Here is a 7,984-nt window from a genome sequence, read left to right as displayed (position 1 = left end):
AGACCAAGTGGAAACAATTGCTTTCAGTCATTTCTGCTTAATTGCGTGCACAGGTGTTCTTGTTTCCAAGAGGAAACTTTAGGTAAAAAGTATGATTAATTCTCATGCCCCTTCCGAGTGCCAGATGAAGAGAAGTTTTCCCCAATTTCGGAGAGAGTAGAGCACGCAGATGTTCAGGTCGTCAGGACGTGAAGAAAGCGTGTCTGACCCTCCGTGGGTTCCCTTCCTCCAGGTTGCCACAGTGCCTCTCTGTGGATCCCAGTGTGGACGCCAATCGGAGCATCCTCTGCATTTATTTCTATTTAGTCCTGGCCCTGTAGGTAGACCCCACATTCTCTGTGTTGTCACCGAAAACCCCACCCCAGCTATGTTACTGGAAAGCCTCCTAGAATAATTCATGACTGTGGACTTGGAACCCAGAAGAGGGATTCGGATAGCCCGCCCAACAGAAATCGCCTACATCAGTGGTCGGCAAACTGCGGCTCGCGAGCCACATGCGGCTCTTTGGCCCCTTGAGTGTGGCTCCTCCACAAAATGCCACGTGCGGGCGCAGATGTACAGTGCGATTGAAACTTCGTGGCCCATGCGCAGAAGTCGGTATTTTGTGGAAGAGCCACGCTCAAGGGGCCAAAGAGCCGCGTGTGGCTCGCGAGCTGCAGTTTGCCGACCACTGGCCTTCATTGACATCTCCAAGCCAGAAATTACACACTTTACACAAAGGAAAGAACATCTTTGCTGAATGGAGGGGACACTGACCTAGAACCCAAGACACAAGCACTGAGGTCCTACCACATTCTAATCTAGCTAATGTCCTTGGTGCAGTCATTCAATGTGATCGTCACATGTTGACCCTCGTGGTCCTTGACTCAAGACGGAGAAAGTAATGCTTTCTTTGTCATACTCTCAGGACTGGAAGAACCTAATCAACATGGGAGAATTTTGGTGTTTTGTTTTTTTTAAATCCTCGCCCAAGGATATTTTCGCATTGATTTTTAGGGAGAGTGGAAGAGAGAGGGAGAGACAGAGAGAAACATTGATGTGAGAGAAACACATCAACTGGTTGCCTCCTGCATGAGCCCCAAGCGGGGCCCAGGCCGGGGAGGAGGAGCCTGCAACCGAGGGCAAGGTGGGGGGATTTTAAAGCCTGTAATGTGTTTACCCAGGTGAAGCAAGGATATTGTGAGCTATTGTTCTTGTTTGGATTTGACAGTTGGTCAAAGCAGACTCTCCTTAAGGTAAAAAAATGTGGGAAACAGAAGAAAAAGACAGGTAAGCAAATCGAAATTCCTAGAGAGAAGCCACAGAAAAATGTTGCATTAAGACTCTCTGAATTATCTTTTCCATAATGAGGGGGCCGTTTAGGAAAAAAAAAAATTATATCTGTATTTTTCACTTTCTAGTTATAAAAATAGCTTTTCTCTGTCTTTAAAAAGTTTTCAAAAAGACTCCACACTCTTCCAATTTATAGATGCCTTTTGTTTATAATTTTAGCTCTATGCATAAAATTTTATCTGGATTGAAATTTCCTAAATCAAAGATATGCAGGAAGGATGTTGTTGGATCAAAATATATAAGCTTTTGATTCATGAGTCCAAGTTGATTTCTGAAAGGTGACACTAATTTATAGCTCATCATCAAGATGGGAGTGTATCCGTTTCAGCAAAACCCTTGTCAGCGTTGCATATTTCGATGTTTAAAAATAAATGCTGTCATTGTTTGGTTTTGCATTTCTTCAGTAACTTGTGAATCTGGGTTTTATTTTAATTGCTTATATTCTCCTTTGACTGGTTTCTTTATTCCCTTTCCCACATACTCATCATGCATTCCTACAGATTTTTATGGCTTCCTGAAATATTAAGACCATTCCATTTTAAATGTTTGCATGAAATGCTTTCTCCCAGATTTTAAAAATCTTTTAATTTGCTTTCTTTTCCACTGTAGAGAGAAATCTTCCTCTTCGTTTTGTCAAAACGATGGTACTTTTTCTTTGTGATTTTTTTTCCCCTTTGGAAAGCAATGTTGTTATTCTTGTTTGGCACCGAGACAAAGCCTTCACTCTCCACACATACAGTTCTTCCCTAATTTCATCCAGTCAATAGATACTCATTAGAAGACCGATACTTGCCAGATATCAAAGTAGATCTTGGCTGACCCGAGCACAAATAATGTATTCCTTCTTCCCAGGAGGAATTTTGCAGCAAATTCAAAATTGGAAGGAGAGGCAGCTTTAGGGCTGGCGTTGGATTTCTTTATTTATAAACTCCTCATTATAGCCAGCGCGTTCCAAACCAAGTCTCCTTCTTTCACTCTGCAAACTCAAAATTACGGCTGTACGAAGCTAAGGAACTTACTTAAAGTCACACTGACAGATTCAAAGTGAGTCTCATGTAGAGATGCTTATGTTATTATTTCTGAAGCGTGTGGACCATAATAATAAAATTGAAGGGGAGGGGGGGTGGGTGGGAAGAGATCAACCAATGAACTTGTATGCATACTAGTATATGCATAACCCATGGACACAGACAGTGGGGTAGTGAGGGGGGTGGGAGCAAGCTGGGAGAGGTTAATGGGGGGAAAAGGAGGACCTATGGAATACTTTCAACAATTTTTTTTTTTGAAAGAAAAAAAAAGGGAAGCCATTTTGATTATTTCTAAATCTAGGATTTTAAGAAACCAGGAAGAGTGCCCAACATGGCAGATGCTTTGTTTATCCAGAATCCAGAGACCCCTGCTTTCCCTTAAGAAGACCTTGGTGGCCTCAAGAACTTCCTCTCATAAGAACCTCCATCCTTCCCTAATCAGGATCCTGGTGGGAAGATGAAATACTTAGATAGAGAGCATAATGAGCAATGATTGGCGGAAACACTGACCTATCCTCCTATCTATAAAGAGGGAATATGCTAATTGACTATCACATACTCACAAGATGGCGGCGCCTGGTCCCCTCAGCTCCGTCTCATCCAGCCAGAGTCCCCCAGTCCCCTCAGCCCCACCTCATCCGGCCTCAGTCCCCCAGTCCCCTCAGCCCCGCAGGGGAAGGCAGTTAGGGGCAATCGGGCCGGTGGAAGAGGGCAGTTAGGGACGATCATGCCAGCAGGGGAGCAGTTAGGCATCAATCAGGCCAGCAGGGGAGCAGTTAGGAAGCTATTAGACTGGTAGGCAGAGTAGTTAGGGGCAATCAGGCAGGCAGGCAAGTGGTTAGGAGCCAGCAGTCACAGATTGTGAGAGGGTGCAGGCTGGGCTGAGGGGCATCCCCCTCCCCATGCACAAATTTCCTGCACCAGGTCTCTAGTCCTATATAATAAAAGGCTAATATGCAAATCGACTGAACGGTGAAACAATCAGTTGCTATGATGCACACTGACCACCAGGGGGCAGATGCTCAATGCAGGAGCTGCCCCCTGGTGGTCAGTGTGCTCCCACAGAGGGAACACCGCTCAGCCAGAAGCCAGGCTCACAGATGGAAAGTGCAGCGGCGATGGCAGGAGCCTCTCCCACCTCTGTGGCAGTGCTAAGGATGTCCGACTGCCGGCTTAGGCCTGCTCCCCGCAGGGACTGGAAGAGGGCACAGGCTGGGCTGAGGAACCCCCTGAGTGCATGGATTTTGTGCACCGGGCCTCTAGTAATCCAATAATAAGAGAATCCTAGAAGCACACAAAATCAGTGGATTCTGCACCAATGGCGGGATTGCCTACTGCCAAGGGTGTGTCCAGCCCCTTATGGTTTTAAGATACGAAGAGTTGATTCATACAATCAATAAAGAAAATATGAACAAGATATATAAAATTAACCAGTCAACTAAGTATAAAAACCTAATAGGGTATATACTTCCAAAGCCACAGAGAACTCACAGGGAACACAGAGCCGTGAGCCACCGCGTAAAGAAGGAAGTAGGCAGCAAGCCACAGCAGTGAGAGGAAGTCCCCATGGATAGGAAACGCGCAGACGTGTGTGACAAAGGTGATGGCAGAATCAAGACGACATCACGCACCTGAGGAAGGCCCTTATTCTCATCTCATTGTGATCCGATCAGAATGACTGAAAATCTTGGTAGACTTTTGTACTCGTCATTATTACGTTAGGGTGTATTTCCGTATCCCCTACTTTTACCATAGAAATTTCCGTTTTATGAATGGGTATCATTTCCTGGTTCTCCTGTTGTCTCAGAACTCCTCAATGGAGTCGGCCATACTAGCTGTCTCTACTTCACGTTTTGTCTAGAACACAATCCTTTGGGCCTTGTGCCCTCCATGGCGATTCAAACACGACTAAGTCACCGACAACCCCTCGTGGTCAGCTCCAAGTTCTGAGCCTGCCTTACTGGGTGGCCCCGCAGCATTTGGTACAGACACATGAAGGACTCCCAATTTTCTTCTCCAGCCCCATCTCTGACCTGAACTTGTGCATATAGCTTCCTCCTCCGAATGTCCACACGGGCCCCTGTTAACCACATCGAATTGAATGTATTTCCACCCCCTAAAACCAATCCTCCCTTCGCTGTACCTATCTCAGTCAAGGGCAAACTCCATTCACCCAACTAGCTGCTCAGGACAAAAGCCTTGCAGTGCTGACCACTCCCCTCTCTCACACCCGTCTCCTGAATCCAACTGTCCTGGGACTCCATGACCAACACCCATCCGAGTCCCTGTCATCTCTTGACATGCAGGCTGCCAGAGCTCCAACCGGCTCTCCCTGCTTCTCTTTCTGTCGCCTGAATTGATTGTCCACACAGCACAGCGACCATCTTACCCAGAAAATACCATGTCACCCCCACCCTCTGCTAAAAATCCTCTATGAATGAACTTGTATGCCTATATGCATAACCCATGGTCACAGACATTGGAGTGGTGAGGGCATGGGTAATAGGGGACAGGAGCGGGCTGGAAGAGGTTAATGGGGTGGGGGGCTGGGAGGAGGGCTCATGTAACGCTTTCAACAATAAAGATTTTAAAAATTCCTCTAATGGCTTTGAATACCCCAATCCAAGACTTTTCTCTTGGTTCTAAGCCCACCTAGGACATGACCCAGACTACCTACCTCCCTGCCTCACTCACTGGCTACCCTCTGTGCCTAGGATGCTCTTTGCCGGATCATTGCATGGCTCCCTCCTTGGCCTCTTGTCCAAATGCCGCATTCTCATCATCCCTTCCCTGACTCCTGGGTCTCACACTAGCCACCCACACACTCTGTGTCCTTACCTTGATTTTTGTTCATAGAGTTCAGGACTCTTAACACTGTGATTGTCTCTATTTCTTCCCTCAAACAGAGAATGCTATTTATTTTACAGATGAAAAAATGGAGGCTTTGAGGTGACGGGTTGAGTCTATGAGGTGTGTGGCTGACAACCCAATGTTCTGAAGTCTACAGGTGCTCTTTTGATTAGACTATGATGCTATGATACTGCACGTAGGAGGCAGGGGGGAGGGAGGGAGGGAGGGAGGGAGGGAGGGAGGAGAGTTAAATGGGAAATTTCTTTTTAATATTGGACAGTGAAGAACAAAGAACTCTTCCTTCAAGCCGTGGCTGTGTCCAGTGAGGAATGAAGCATTTGAATGCCGCTGAGCAGCTAGTACAAGGACTTGGCCACAGAGCTTGGTGACACTGTTTTAAATGCCTGCAGGTGTGGCTTAAAGGCCCCAGAGGAGCCCGAACAGGGTGGAGGTCACCCTTTGGATGCCACAGGCTATTAAGATAATTTGGGCGCTGAGTCAACAAAGATGTGGTCTGTGGCCCCACAAGTCCAAAGGGAAAGGGAAAGCCTTTGAAAGGAGGGGAGGGTAAGTATTCCTGTGTCCCTTTTTGGGAGGGGAAAGGGCAAAGGTCAGCCAGCTGGCCACAATTACGTCTGCGAAAGGGCCAGGGGGCCAGGGGCGAGAGGGAGGACCAGGTAAACGCTGACCTCTACGCCAACTCTGACACAAACCAGCCAGGGCAAAGAAAGTGTGGTCGATTTGCATATTCCCAGACCAATGTTAATGGAGCCATATGTCTACAGGCTCATCTGGAATAGCATAGGCCCGTGGTCGGCAAACCACGGCTCGCGAGCCACATGCGGCTCTTTGGCCCCTTGATTGTGGCTCTTCCACAAAATACCACGTGCGGGTGCGCAGATACAGTGCAATTGATACTTCGTGGTCCATGCACAGAAGTCAGTATTTTGTGGAAGAGCCATACTCAAGGGGCCAAAGAGCCGCATGTGGCTCGCGAGCCGCAGTTTGCCGAGCCGCAGTTTGCCGACCACTGGCATAGGACCCTCACTGAGGACACACTGGTGGCACAAACAGAATGGGGGCCGCAGTCCCTAACAGGGCCTCCCCCCACCCCCCGCAAGCTGATCACAAAGTTCAAGCTCAGTACCCCTCCCCCGTGTTCTCCTTCAGACCAATGGCTACACTCCCTTCACCTCTGGTTTTAGTGCTTTCTCCCCAGCCCTTGTGAATTTCTCTCCCCAGGGCAGAAATCTGTCTTGCTCATCCCCATTTCCCTCAGATCCTGGCATGGATTTTAGCTTATAATGTCTTCAAAAAAATGTGATCAAGGGATTGTGAATGAATGGGGAAAAAAACAACCACCACCACCAATTCCCATTCTGGAACCAACTCTTTGGCTCTGGCCGTTGGAATGAGACCTAAAGGCCGACCATGGAGGAGCAGCGCGCCCAGGGCAGCAGGCAGGACCACGTTCTCTCTGCCCAGCACACGTCTCACATCAGTAACAGGGTGGCCTCATGCACTCAGCGGAAAGGCCTTCGGAGCAAAGCTGGGGGGCGCCCTAAGGAGGAAGAAAGAAGTGCAGCCGGGGACTGCAGAGTCAGCCCCCAGGAGAGTTCCCGGCCTGCACACCTGCCTGCAGGCTGCAGCTCTGCCTCCCCAGCCCCACAATCAAACACACCGATTCCTTTCGCTAAAACCTCACTGTGTCTGTCTATCTATCTAACGATCTATCTATCTATCATCTATCCTCTATCATCTACCTCTCAGTTAACTAACTATCTATCTATCTATCTATCTATCTATCTATCTATCGATTACCTATCCTCTATCATATATTTCTTAGTTATCTGTCTATCTAATAATCTATTATCTATCCTCTACCTCTGTTATCTATCTATCTATATATCTATTATCTATCCTCTATCATCTACCTCTCAGTCATCTATCTATTTATCTATCTATTATCTATCCTCTACCTCTGTTATCTATCTATTATCTATCCTCTATCATCTACCTCTCAGGTGTCTATCCATCATCTGTGTATCTATAGACACGAAGGTTCTGTTTCTCTATTAGACTTGATACAATCGATGCCCATAGGCACCAAGCACACTTGCAAGGGCACATGCCTGTACCCGTCTGCAGTGACTTGTCGCCCACCGTGATCTTGCACATGAATTCCGGCCACAGCGCACAAGAGCGATAAGGTCTTTCAGAAGAGAATTCTGAAGTCTGAGGCACCCTATTACCTTCCACTTGTGGATTCGTCGGTTGCCATAGCAACCTGGGGTCCTTCCCCCAACCACCTGCAGCTGCCGGTCCCCAAACCCTGACTTGATCACAATAGGCAGGAAGAAGGATGCCTTTGTTGTTAGTTCTTCTGTGGATAAGGCGTTTCGATGTTGGGGGGACTGAAAAGTGGGGCGAAATGGAGAAAGGTGGTCAGGAACGAGGGAATTTAGGACATCGTTTTTGTTATCAACCTGGGTTTAATTTTGTTGTTTGCTGGTGTGCTTCTAAGAGAGGACCAGGGGGGCAGAATGAAGTAGTGACTGCGTACCCACGGGCATCGCCCGCCACCAGCTAACTGTGCCTCTGATGTCTTCCCTGGTGTTTTCATCTCCTCGAGAGTATCGCTATGGTGCCCGTAGATACGCGCAGCAATATTTCAATTTCTAATCAGATGTGAAAGCCACTCTAAGACGTCCAACGTGTGATGTTTTATTAATGATTGGAGGGAGCCCCTGGCCTATTCTTTAACGTTCCCAAGC

This window comes from Myotis myotis, unplaced genomic scaffold, assembly GCF_014108235.1.
Source record: "Myotis myotis isolate mMyoMyo1 unplaced genomic scaffold, mMyoMyo1.p scaffold_m19_p_23, whole genome shotgun sequence".
Lineage (NCBI taxonomy): Eukaryota > Metazoa > Chordata > Mammalia > Chiroptera > Vespertilionidae > Myotis > Myotis myotis.
Note: the sequence above shows the minus strand (reverse complement) of the source record.